Source organism: Octopus bimaculoides, chromosome 29 (genome assembly GCF_046866305.1).
Source record: "Octopus bimaculoides isolate indiv1 chromosome 29, ASM4686630v1, whole genome shotgun sequence".
NCBI lineage: Eukaryota > Metazoa > Mollusca > Cephalopoda > Octopoda > Octopodidae > Octopus > Octopus bimaculoides.
This window is the reverse complement of record NC_142956.1, coordinates 17,044,577-17,058,079: the sequence shown is the minus strand read 5'-3', so window position 1 is coordinate 17,058,079 and position 13,503 is coordinate 17,044,577. Positions and strand designations below refer to the sequence as shown.

Here is a 13,503-nt window from a genome sequence, read left to right as displayed (position 1 = left end):
GAGCCTTAAAATTCGTGACTTTTTAAAATTTTTTTTTATCATTCTGGAAGGATATTTGACAGAATCGCTGTAAATATTGGTCTATATACCAATAAAAGGTAAGATATATACAATATTATTTATTATTTACTAAAGTTTACTTAAGTTCTGATTTTATGGATCTTAGAATGTCTTCTGAGGCCTCTATTAGATTTTGCAGACCTTATGGCATACATGGCATTGAAACGTGCGCACAGATATATAGGCAAAGTAGTTGGTGGAGGCTCGTTTTTTATGGGTCCGCAAATGAGATTTGAGCCCAGCAAAAGAAAGGTATGGTCTGTCACAAATTGTGTATGCATATCTATCCAGCTATCCATCCATCTCTCTTTCTCTCTCTCATATATATATATATATATATATATATATATATATATATATATATATATATATATATATATATATATATATATATATATGTATATATATATATATATATATATATATATGTATATATATATATATATATATATATATATATATATATATATATATATATATATATATATATATATATATATATATATATAATTTCTGAAAGAAAATCGGCTGCCGATAAGGTAAACCGCACATGCGCGGTAAATTTTGAAAAATTAAGCATACAAGCATAAGTCATGTTTCCTATGTAGTGACTCGTGTTTATATGTTCTATCTGGGTGTTCCGCTGAAGATAGCTGACCTCGCAAAATATTTTTTTATTTTGCTAAAATAGCTTGAAACCATGGTACGGAAAATGGATTGGTAAATGTTTTTATTTATCATTCCCTTTCGAAATTATCCCCATTTTTGTGGTATAGAGTTTTTTGCTGCTCTTTCTAGCGGTTAGATGTCCTATTATAGGCATCTCTGTATTTTAAATATATATATATATGTATATATATATATATATATACATATATATAAAACACAGACACACTTGTTCTTTTCTCTCTATTTTCCTTCATCTTCTACCCTTTCCGTAGGACAACCTAGGCATGAAAACTTTTAAAATATCTTCAAATTCAAATTTTGCTGAGTGTCAAACTAATTCATGATGTTTGTTTGTTTGTTTTTTTTTTACCTCGCATTCCAGCTATTTAAATTTGCACTACACACATAGTTATAAATATACACGTACATACTACACACAGAGAGAAACATATATATATATATATATATATATATATATATATATACACACACACACACACACACACACACACAAACACACGGACACACACGCGTACGCACACATAAAGCTTCCAATACTACATTTCAATTGATAGGTCAAACAAGGAGAGTTTATTTATTTACAAAAGAAGTCAAATTTCAGCTGATGATAGTTCGTATATTGATCGTGATGTCGGGATTACGTTTCTTCTAAAGAGATTAGCAAACTGCTTTGAATTACTTGATATATATATATATATATATATATATATATATATATATATATATATATATATATATATATATATATATATATATATATATATATATATACGGTTCCGGGTTCAGTCCCACTGCGTGACACCTTGGGCAAATGACTTCTGCTATAGCCTCGGACCGACCAAAGCTTTGTGAGTGGACTTGGTAAATGCAAACTGACGGAAGCCCGTCGTATATATATATATCTATATGTGTATGTGTTTGTCCCCCACCATCGTTTGACAACCGATGTTGGTGTGTTTACGTCCCCGTGACTTAGTGGCTCGGCAAAAGACCGACCGATCGAATAAGTACGAAGCTTAAAAAGAATAAGTCCTGAGGTCGATTTGTTCGACTAAAGACGATGCTCCAGCATGGCCACAGTCAAATGACTGAAACAAATAAAAGAATATATATATATATATAAATGAAACTGTGTGTCTGTGTGAATCTCTAAAACTCCAGAACTACGCAACCAATTTCATTCAAATTTTACACATGCCTTACTTCAGGTTGTGTTTTAGTCAAAAAAAATTTTTTAAACTTCTTGCATAGTTCGAGCCCACGGCAACATAATATCTCCTCCACTATTTAAGTATTACGTGTCAAAAGTGAAACAAAAACACTCGTGTCAAATACTTTCACTTTAGAAATTAAACTTTTCCGCTATTTCAGTATCAAAACTAAAACAATCACATTTCGATACTGTAATTTGGGGGGGGGGGGGGGTTAATTTACACTGCATACGAAAATACAGACATATTATCACGGTACGTTATTAAACACTCACAGATCTACGCATACATTCCTGACGACTGACATGCGTGAAGTGTCAATACGAAATTTTATTTTCATTTCCTTTAAAACAATACACATTTAATGTTCCTTGGCCGATTAATAATTATCGCAGCAGTTGCAAAGTTGGCAGGTAAAATATAAAATCCTTTGTCTCTCTGTACAAGTGCTTCTATTTCCTTAATTTATACTGCATACAGAAGTACAGACATACTATATACGGTACGTTATTAAACACACATACACACGCATGCACATACATATACATACCTGATGACATAATTTTTTATTAACTGCACAGGGTCGAATCACAGGGTGGAACAACACAAGGACAGAAAAAAACAGAAAAGTGGAGGAAAAGTAAAATCGAACGAAAAGAATGGTAATGATAAATCAAAAGGTGGAATGACGTCTACTCGAACCCCGCACTTCAGTTAAAGTCATTGAACGTTTTTAGAAAAAAATAATTTTTGACACGTGTTATTTTATTTTTGTCTCTTTCTCCTTGTAGTAAATATTTTTTTCTGACTGTATTTGCTTGAAAAAACATACTTTTCTTTATATTAAACAATTCATTATAATTACTTTTACGATGTGCCTAAATAAAAACCACCGTTATAGATCAGCATTTCTCAACCTTTTTTGCGATTTGGCTTCCCTTGGACATTGAAAAAATTTATTTCGGCTTCCCTGTGTTGATGAAAAATTTACTCCAGTTTCCCATGTATCTGAGATAGACCGGCCGGCCCATGACAAATCTAACAAAAGTGGGGGACATGCAGAACTACCAGCTCACGAACTGCATCTGAAAGTTGGCGCGCCAATCATGCTGCTAAGGAATTTAGATGCTCCAATAATGTGCAATGGTACGCGGATGATTATCCAAAGATTGTGCTCCCGAGTTCTGTAGGCAACAATCTTGAATGAACCGGCCGCTGGCTAAGACATACTTATAACTCCCATGTCCCTTACCCACTCCGATACGACCTACAAGTTTAAACAGATGCAATTTCCCATCAAACTCTGCTTTCCCATGACAATCAACAAGGCGCAGAGACATTCAATGCAAGCGGTTGGTTTGAATCTGACAGAGCAAGTATTCTCACACACACAACTGTAAGTTGGCTGTGCCCCATGGTCTTTCTATTTGTGCACCCGTGGGAAGGACGAAGAATGTTGTCTACCAAGAGGCACTCCAATGATAACAACGGCAATTTCAACTCCGCAATTTTTTCATCGTCCTGCCAGCCCACATAAGTCCAGTCTTGCTTTGCTCTCCTTACTAACTCACCATGACATTCTTTTTTTTTTTCTACCAAGATCCGTCGCCCAAACACCACTTCGTATCCACTTCTTCCTCTTTTTTATGTTTTCGTTTCTCTCTTCGCATCGTTCTCTGACCGGGTGAAACCGAGCTTAGCTGCTAATATATATATATATATATATATATATATATATGGGATTTTCTCTTGTTTTTCCTTCTATTTACATTCTCATCTGAACTCGTAACACACCTTTTCATGTTCAATATCTTATTTACTTCTTTATCTTACTTCTGTGAAATGTATATATGTATGTAACCAATTTCCTATATTTATATGGGCGTATATATAGATATGTAGGTATGCACACACACACACACACATACGGTAGCGAGCTGGCAGAAACGTTAGCACGCCGGGCGAAATGCTTAGCGGCATTTCGTCTGTGTGACACCGGTTGAAATGCTTAGCGGTGTAGCGACTCCGTGAGTTTGGATCATTACTAGTTATTTGAGTGCGTCTGTACAGTAAGTGCAAGTTTCCATTGACTGTTTTTGTGTGTTCTTGTTATAACTATTGTGTGATAGTCTTCGTTCGAAAACTATCGTGTGTTTCCCCTATGGGGGAAACAGTAATTGCTGGTAAGATGCCGAATAGTGTATCTTCGTCTGGCAAGTCTATCACCTCATTGGTTCCCTGTTACCCACAACTGAACGACCACAGTTTCTCAAATGAGTAATATAGGACAGCAAACCCGAAGGAGGTGTCAACATTTCAGATGATGGGTCGTGTTAGACACAGCACCGACTGCTGCAAAAGCGAGTATATCCACTGACAGCTTTTCGGTGCGTTCAAAAATCACAAATACACAAAAGGTATGTACGTATGTATACAAGCATTTTCGGATCTTTTTTAAAACGGGGGCCACATTTTTCATTAACGAAACACTTTGAAACTTGGAACACTGGTAGAATGTGTCATATAAAACATCTTTTTCTCTTAGACTTCTTAAAAAAAAAAGAAATCCATAAATTATTCCATGTTAAAGTTGTCGTATTTCTGTAATTTCAACCAATCACTGACGTCCATTCAGCCGATATACATTAAGTGCCGACTACATAAACAAACGATTCTGAAACAATTAACCCTAACCCTAACCCTAACCCTAGGGTTAGAGTTAGGGTTAGGATTAGGGTTAGGGTTAAAGCAAATTTAAAATGAAAAAAGCAAATAAAACGAAGAATCGTTTGTTTATGTAGTCGGCACTTAATGTATATCGGCTGAGTGGACGTCAGTGATTGGTTGAAATTATCGAAATAAGACAATTTTTTACATGAAATAAATTCGAATACAAAAATATTTTTCTGTTCTATAACACAAAATAGATAAGTATACGAAGTTTGAAAGTCTTTCGGTACCAAAAACACTACGTAAAACATTAATGAAAAATGTGGCCCCCGTTTTAAAAAAGATCCGCATTTTCTTTTATATAAATTTAAAAGAAACACACCTCTATTAAAACGTCTATTTATATAAATGTGTTAAGTCAAGTGCATTGACAAGAATATCGAGGCCTAATTTGAATACGTAGAAATATGTCCCACGCCTATCCAGGCATTGAAATTGGCATTTGCTTGAGATTTTCAATTCACTGAGTCACACCACCATATACATATCTACCCACACACCCGCATTCAGATGTCTCCAAGGGTAACCCAGTGTGTAGTTTCATGTCAGTCATTCAGCATATTGAGAAGAAAAAGCGGAATAATGTGCCACTTTTTCGTGGATAGCAAATGCATAAACTTCTGGGTGTGATGTAATGTATATATTACAGGTGTGAGAGAAAGAGGAAGTGAGGGGTCTAGTATTCGTGTCACTCTCTAGTTCGTGGGAGATTTACCCCGGATTCAGACGGATCACAAAGCTGAGAACCAAAATATGACTCTTCTCTAAATATACAAGGAATAGGATTAGATATTTCTGCTCTTGTCTCACTAAGAAGATAGCATCAGTTGTATTTCTTCCTACCACAATACCAAACGTGACGCCTACGTAACATGCTCCAACAGTTTAATGTCTCTAGCATTCTTTCTCTAACACACAACCTGTGCCTTTTATAGCAGAAATAGAAGAGGTCGAGAGAGAAAAGGAAACAGCAAATTTATATATATTCTGTGTGACTCTACGCTTGCCTTCATTTTTCTCCTTTTCTCTCTCTCCCACTTACTTCTATTTCAACCCTGTCCAATTTCCCCTCTTTCTGTCTCCCGCCCTCTCACTAGTAATTGTCGTCTTTCTCCTGCCAGTTTCCCCTTCATTTCTTCTCTTATTTTCTCTCTGTCTTCCCACTGTCGCTCTCTCCCTTCCTTCTCTACGTGCTGCTGACACGTGACCCGTGGCCAGCTTTCCCTCATTCTCTCTCTCTCTCTCTTTCTCTGTCTCACACTGCTCCCCCAGCTATTCGGTCGCAGAAAGTTTCTTTGTTTTACTCTTTACTGTTGTTTATATCCTTCAGGGTTTCTTCTTAGCGTTACCCACCATTTTTGTCTTTTGGCCCTAAGGCCATATTTTGCTCGTTTTGCTTTTGTCCATCGTTTTAAAATAGATAATTTTTTACTTTCATATGTCCACTTTTGCGTTGTTATGCTTGCTTGAGGACCGACATTTCCTGAGTCCTTCGCAGGCACCTCTAATAATGGAAGTTCTCAGTCTTATTATTAATGATACGAAACTGAGGATTACCATTTTGCTTGATAACTGATGAAAAGTAAGGGCCCCTGTGTATCTTATACGTGTACGTCCTTTATCCGTCGTTGTATATTCACAATGCATTTTCCTTTATTACATATATATCGTCCGCAAACATAAATCCGAAAACAGAAACACTCTAAGCTATAGAGCAGTATATATTACAGCTGGATAAGGCCATTTTAAGAGATTACTTTAGGTTTCACGTCAATAAAGGCTGGCTTTATGCGTACCATCAGATACGAAAAGCTGTTGGAAGAAATGAGCTCGTTACTCAATATTAGCAAAGGAGATTTCTCCCCTTCGCTATCGATCACCGATGTCAACACAGGAGGGGGGGGGGTCCATTTGGCTATCGATCACTGGTGGTCCTGCTATCTCGTGGTTTCCAACTGACTAGCAGGAATTTACTGAATTGCAAGCATGGTTCGAAGACCTCCTTTCAGTTCAGTATATTCCCTGGTTGGATGGTGTTTTTTAGGATCCTCGCCCGTTCCAGTATGTGTAATTTACAGTGGTTGGTCCCGTTAATGTAGGGTCTTGATTCTCGAAGATATTGTGTTTGGGGTCCCGTCGTCTATTACCTGCCATACCTGACTGGCTAATGACGTGCCGAATCCCTCTTCCGGTATACTGAAGGAAGATCTGTGGTTGGAAAGGCGTTGTTTCAACGAATTCCTGGAAGAGCCGATTATGTCCTTGGTCGAGTGTTGACGGTAGTATGACTGTTGGTGTTGCAGTGACCATGCAAGAGACCATAAGGCAACAAATACATGGACAAGTTTGCAACATCACCACAATATTTCTTCATCTCTGAAGAGGTTTCACACTATTTCTTTTATCTCTCTATTTCTTCTCTCTAGATTTTAGATTCTCTCATTTCCCATTTTCCTTTTCTTTTTCCTGGATTGTTACGGTCAGTTATATATACAATGAATATTCTTTTCTACTCTAGTCACTAGGCCCGAAATTGCCTACTTTCACCAGACACGCCTCACAGAGTAACCTCATGGGGACTTGTAGCTATTTTCAAGTAAACTTGGGTATAGGCATAGATGAGTACGTACACATATGCGTAAAGCTATATACACATATGTATATTTAGGTGCATGTGTGTGTTTATGTGTGTATTAATGTGTATGTATACATGGGTACACGTAAATGTTTGTGTGTGTGATTTTACATAATCATATATACATATATGCCTGTGTGTGCTTTAATATAAATATATGTGTATGCTTGTCGTTTTGTATGAATATATATATATATATATATATATATATATATATGCGGTCATCTATATGCATCACAAACAGAACATCTTTTGAGGTACTAGATAACTTAATTGGCAGTGGTAAAGGATGTTCTAAAATTATAGTTACCATTTTAAGACCTATCTGAAGAAAGTTCAAAGATCTATTGTGTCTATTGATAAGAACCATAATATAGAAATGTGCTGCGAAAATGCTTGAGCACCAGATGTAGCATGCAGGTTTCTTTCCAGCATACTACATCCGATGCTTAAATACATTCTCAACACATTTCTACTTCATTGTTGTTACCAACAGACTTAATGGCTCTCGGAACTTTCTCTAGTTAGGTCTTATTATGGCAACTATAATTTCAGAACATCCTCCTCCATTGCTAATTAACTTATAATCGGCTGCCTCTAAAGATTTCTATTTCCTATGCTTTTAGTGGTTATTGCTTTTCAGCATCTACCACAAACAACGTCTATTTTCTCTGTTAACCGCTCAATGATTTCACTTAACCACTTGTGTGTCCAGAGCTTGCACTCAGTGCACCATATGAAATATCTAACTACATTCTACTATATAGACAACAGCCCACATTTCCTAATGTTATTAGCGACTTGTATGTTTCCCTGTTATTATTAGTTTGGCCTTTGATCTGTAGGGCGTTTTCTTTTCAAATCTTGATCAATGTTTGCAATTTCTTTCTTAATTCCAACAATCTCACCACATCTTATTTTCATTGTGCACATATTGATGGTGAGTCATCTAAGTTTGTGAATTTGATAGAAAGAGCAAGAAAAGTAAGAGGAGAATAGTTTGTATGTTTATATGTTTATATGTTATTGAGGTTTCACTGGGACATTTCACAAATACTCCTTCTTATGAGTGGCTATGGATTTTACTATCTCGTGGATTCTTAATATGTATGTATGCATGTATGTGTCCGATTTATAGAGCCAAAACTTTACAAAGGTTGAATAAGGCTCTTTTTTAGAGAGAGTTGTGTGAAATATTTTGAGAAACAAAGGTATATTGTCTTTCCGCATGGCTTAACATCTAGAACAAACTTTAACAATGTTTTGCATGTATCGTTTACTGAAAAGTATCAGAATTTTAATGCAAATGGGTCACACTTACCATTGCTTACAACTGCAATACAGTGGTAAGCAATCATCACCGCCGTCTTGGGTGTGCTTGTCTACGTCTGTTAATGTGCGTACAGAGATAGATACATATATAGGTATACATTTATATACATGTCTACATATACCTCTTTATATATATATATATATATATATATATATATATATATATATATATATATATATATATACATATATGTACATTATACACATACACACACACACACACACACACACACACACATATATATATATATGATGATATTTGTTTACCCCTCCCCCTCCCCCCATTGCACTACTGCGTCGTTGTTATTGCATTTAAAGTCTGGTACATTGTAGTAATCGAGACGAACAAAACAGTGACAGGTTTCTAAAGTATGTTCTAAATGTTAAAGTCAAGCGAAAAGCAATATAAGGTTGGTCTTAAAATAGTCAACAATCCTCTTCTCAAAATATTTCACACAACTCACTTTCTCTCAAATAAATTAGCATTATTCAGCTTTTGAATAATGAATACTAAATAAATTTCACACGCACATGCATACATACATGATGGCCGTCCACTCGTGACCGAGGAAGACCATTGCCGACCTTCAGGAACATTCTGCGCTCTAGTACTAACTTACATTTTGCATTTACGGCTCCGTTGGTGGCTAATGAGCCCTGCTCTTGATAAGAGCATACATACATACATACAGACAGACAGACAGATATAAACACGTGCGTGCATGCGTGCATACATACATAAATTACATACATGCATACATACATTCATAAACAGATACATGCATACATACATACATACATTACACGAAGCGATAAGCCGCATATTTGGCGTTGTTAAAATGCTGGTTAATCTTGAAATGAAGAAACTGAGGGTGTCTTTTGTTCACGGTCTTTGTGCCTTTCGTCTGAAACTTGAATTTAGCCTGTAGAGAGCTACTATAGATAACATGGTTGGACACGACATGAACAACACAGTTGAGGAACAGAATGAAAACCACAGCTCAATTGGTAAACAAATTCTTTCTAGTTGTAGTAATAGAAGAAACCGTAACTGCAAAATTCATTTCTCTTGGAGTTATGAATTGAATACTGATCTATTTAAGGGGTACGAAAAAGCGAAACTAAGCCCCGCTGTTGGCTTTATGAATCGATAGAAATCATATTGGCAGGATCTGAATACAGAATTAAATAATTTTACTGCGAAGCAACTACGCCAATTAGCAACATTTGTAGAGAATAGAAAGAAGTTCAGTAATTGTAACTTCATTAAAAATCAAAACTTAACCGTCTTCCCAAATCTATAAACAAATACGAAAACGTGATTGATATAAGACCACGACGTGGTTTCGCAGCTAACGACATTCCAACAGACTCCATAGTGCCTACCAGCCAAGCTACATTACTGGCTCAAGTAACTGACCACCGTCCCACCACCTAGACCATGGTAAAGAGCAGGCACAACCGCAACGAATATTGTAGTAGTAGTGGTAGTCAGGATTGTATGCCGGTGAAATGTGCCCTTACTTAATTTTTCCCAGAAAAAATAACTAGCTTCGAGGGACTCTCTCGAGGAGAGAGTATTCTCTGTCAAAGTAAATAAAAAACAAAAAAAACATACAGATACGGTATTAAGAACTGTTAACGAAATTGCTGATGAGTAGTTAGAACAGTGTGATGAATACATATACTGGCAGATTAACGCCTGTCTATATGCGCTGGTTACTACTGTAAAACAGTGCATGAATGATACTCAAAACGTAAGCAAAACCGAAATATCAAAGAAAGTACTAACATGGGTTTTGAAGACAGAGAAAAAGATAAACTGACTTACAGAAGACCATCAGTCATGTAATGATACTTATTGCATGCAAACAAGCAAATCACTATATGTCCTACCTGCAGAAAGTAAAGAAGGAGATGGAAATGATGTTTCGAGACAGCAAAAAGAGGACACTCTCTTGTAAACGGATTACCCCCACGCAGGAGCGAAAAGCTTTCTCAGTGAAAAACTCCGACATCAGAAGAGAATAACCAAGAGAAGAACAATAAACAAAACAATTAACCGTAACCAGGCAGCAGTATAGAGAGACAGGAGAGGAGGAACAGCAAACATCACGAAAGGTCCTTCACAAGAGGATATTGACACCTTTTGGAGGAAACTCTGGACTGAAAAATAGCCTTGAGCTAGTTACAACATTCTCAAAGTATGTAGATTTGGAGTTGGGTCACGATAAGTGTTGTTATATTGTTGTGAAAAGGGGGAACACTATAAACCAGACGAGTAGCATTTCCGTTAATGATTTCACTGTTTCCACTGTATCTGACGATGAACGTTGCAGGTATTTAGGTGGGATGGATGAAAATATACCTTACAATGACACCTCTAACAAAACACGTGTCACTGAAAAATATTACAGCAGAATAAAGAAAATGTGGACCTCAGAACTCTTTGCAATCAATACAATAGTGACCCACAATGTGTTTGCAGTGCCAGTACTTATATCGACATTTGGGATGCTTGATTGGTCGCTTGATGAGAAAAATACTAGAAAAACACACATAATTTCCACATAAACAGTGGCGTAGACCGCCTCTACCTAAAACAAAAACCAGACGGCTGAGGCTTAACATCGATCCAAAATGCCTTTGGATGTCGCATCATATCCCCCGGCAACATCTTTAACCACCAAGTATCGAAGTGCATTCCTTGGCCAAATTTGCATACATGTGGCTAATAACATCATAAGACTTGGAAGGCAGCTCATTGAGCAATACTCTTTGCCTGATAACTTAGAATAGATGCCCAAAGAATTCACGCGACTCACCGCAACGTATCATCAGATGAAACGATGAGTCTATCTGAGTAGTAGACGATGTGTGGATACGTAAGTAGAAATGTCCGTGATCGATCAGCAAAGCAGTTTATTATGGACCAGTAGCCAGACTACTATCTCCCACTTTGAATGCTTTGTGTTTGCCATCCAGAAACAGGAAATACCAAATAAGTACGTGATGCACAAAAAGGATAAAGATGCAGGAAAAGCCATAAAATGTGACAATCGATGCAGACTTTGTGGAGTTCACATAGAAGATATCATCCACATCATAAGCAGTTGTAAGAAAATGTCATCACGGTATTTCTATCAATGAGGCATGATGTTGTAGCTAAGACATTCTATATTTGACAAAAGACTTGTGAGTGCTGTTCGTAGACGGAAACTGGAAGAAGCCCATCGTAGGTATATGTATATAGTCATGCGTGTGTCTGTCTGTCTGTTTCTGTTCTCCAACCATCGCTGCACAAACGATGTTCCTGTGTCTGCGCCTCCATAATGGAGCGGTTTGAAAAAAGAAATGACAGAATGAAAACTGGGCTGTCAAAGAATAATTCCTGGGGTCGATTTGTTCGTCTAAAACTCCTTAAGGCGTTGTTCCAGCAATCCCATGTCTGAAAAAACAAAAAAAGAATATACATATACACATACAAATATATTTATACATACATACATGCATTTATATATATAAAATGAATGGAAAAAATTATTGGTGCAGACGATCTTTCATACATAATCCATATTGGTATAGATCCAATATAAAATCTACAAATTGTTTCCGAGTCGAATTAATTTCAAAGACAAATACGGAAAAAAGCTTTTCTTGAATTAAAAATTAGATTCTTCGTCAGGAATTACACATTACGACCAAATATAAATGTATATATATATATATATATATATATATATATATAAGCAATGTTAATTCTCTAAATGAAGTATTAACAGTAACTGCACGATAAAGTGTAGTATATTGCCACTTAAGTGTGGCTGACCCCTAGGGGTGGATGTTACTGTTGCTTTTAGCCCCAGGAGGACATCTCCTCCAGCTGGCTTATCGACACACGACTGTGTCCTGTTTGCCAAGGGTAGTTATCCCTCTCACCAACATCTGCAGCACGAACGGATCCGGATTTCAGGGTTATTTCCCTTCGTCGGCGTCCGATAGCGGCTGACCTTGGTGAGAGAGACAAAAACCTGGCAATCTTATATCTTCTTTTCAAGTGAAATTCTTCACTGATATCGAAAAGGTGAAAACAAGCAATGTTAATTCTCTAAATGAAGTATTAACAGTAACTGCACGATAAAGTGTAGTATATTGCCACTTAAGTGTGGCTGACCCCTAGGGGTGGATGTTACTGTTGCTTTTAGCCCCAGGAGGACTTCATTTAGAGAATTAACATTGCTTGTTTTCACCTTTTCGATATCAGTGAAGAATTTCACTTGAAAAGAAGATATAAGATTGCCAGGTTTTTGTCTCTCTCACCAAGGTCAGCCGCTATCGGACGCCGACGAAGGGAAATAACCCTGAAATCCGGATCCGTTCGTGCTGCAGATGTTGGTGAGAGGGATAACTACCCTTGGCAAACAGGACACAGTCGTGTGTCGATAAGCCAGCTGGAGGAGATGTCCTCCTGGGGCTAAAAGCAACAGTAACATCCACCCCTAGGGGTCAGCCACACTTAAGTGGCAATATACTACACTATATATATATATATATATATATATATATATATATACATACATACACACATATATATATACCGGAGTAAGCACATAAATGTGAAACAAGGTGGAAAAAGAGTACTCAATTACCAGAGGTAGAGTAATATGCTTTATTTAAAAGCAGCAGAAATATAACGAAATATGCGAGATGTACAAGTTTTCCTCAGCTTCCCGGTATCCGCTTCTTAAATTTGTTTCTGTATTCGGCTAGAATTCTTTGAAGATCTGTGGAAATAGTGACTATGTTGAAAGTTAATATATATTTTTGAATATAAGATCATATAAA

At 36.7% G+C, this 13,503-nt stretch overlaps 1 protein-coding gene across 3 annotated transcripts in view; it reads left to right on the top strand.

Moving 5' to 3' along the window:
- LOC106883702 (uncharacterized) overlaps positions 1 to 13,503 on the top strand; it is a 100,903-nt gene continuing 87,400 nt past the window's right edge. The window contains exons 1-2 of one of the 3 annotated variants that reach the window (XM_089344903.1): positions 1 to 98; positions 2,543 to 2,623. The gene's annotated coding sequence lies outside the window, so the exon portion shown is untranslated. Of the gene's footprint in view, positions 99 to 2,542; positions 2,624 to 4,012; positions 4,031 to 4,263; positions 4,379 to 13,503 lie in introns of those variants that run through there. The other 2 variants (XM_089344905.1, XM_089344904.1) reach the window with 2 other exon arrangements.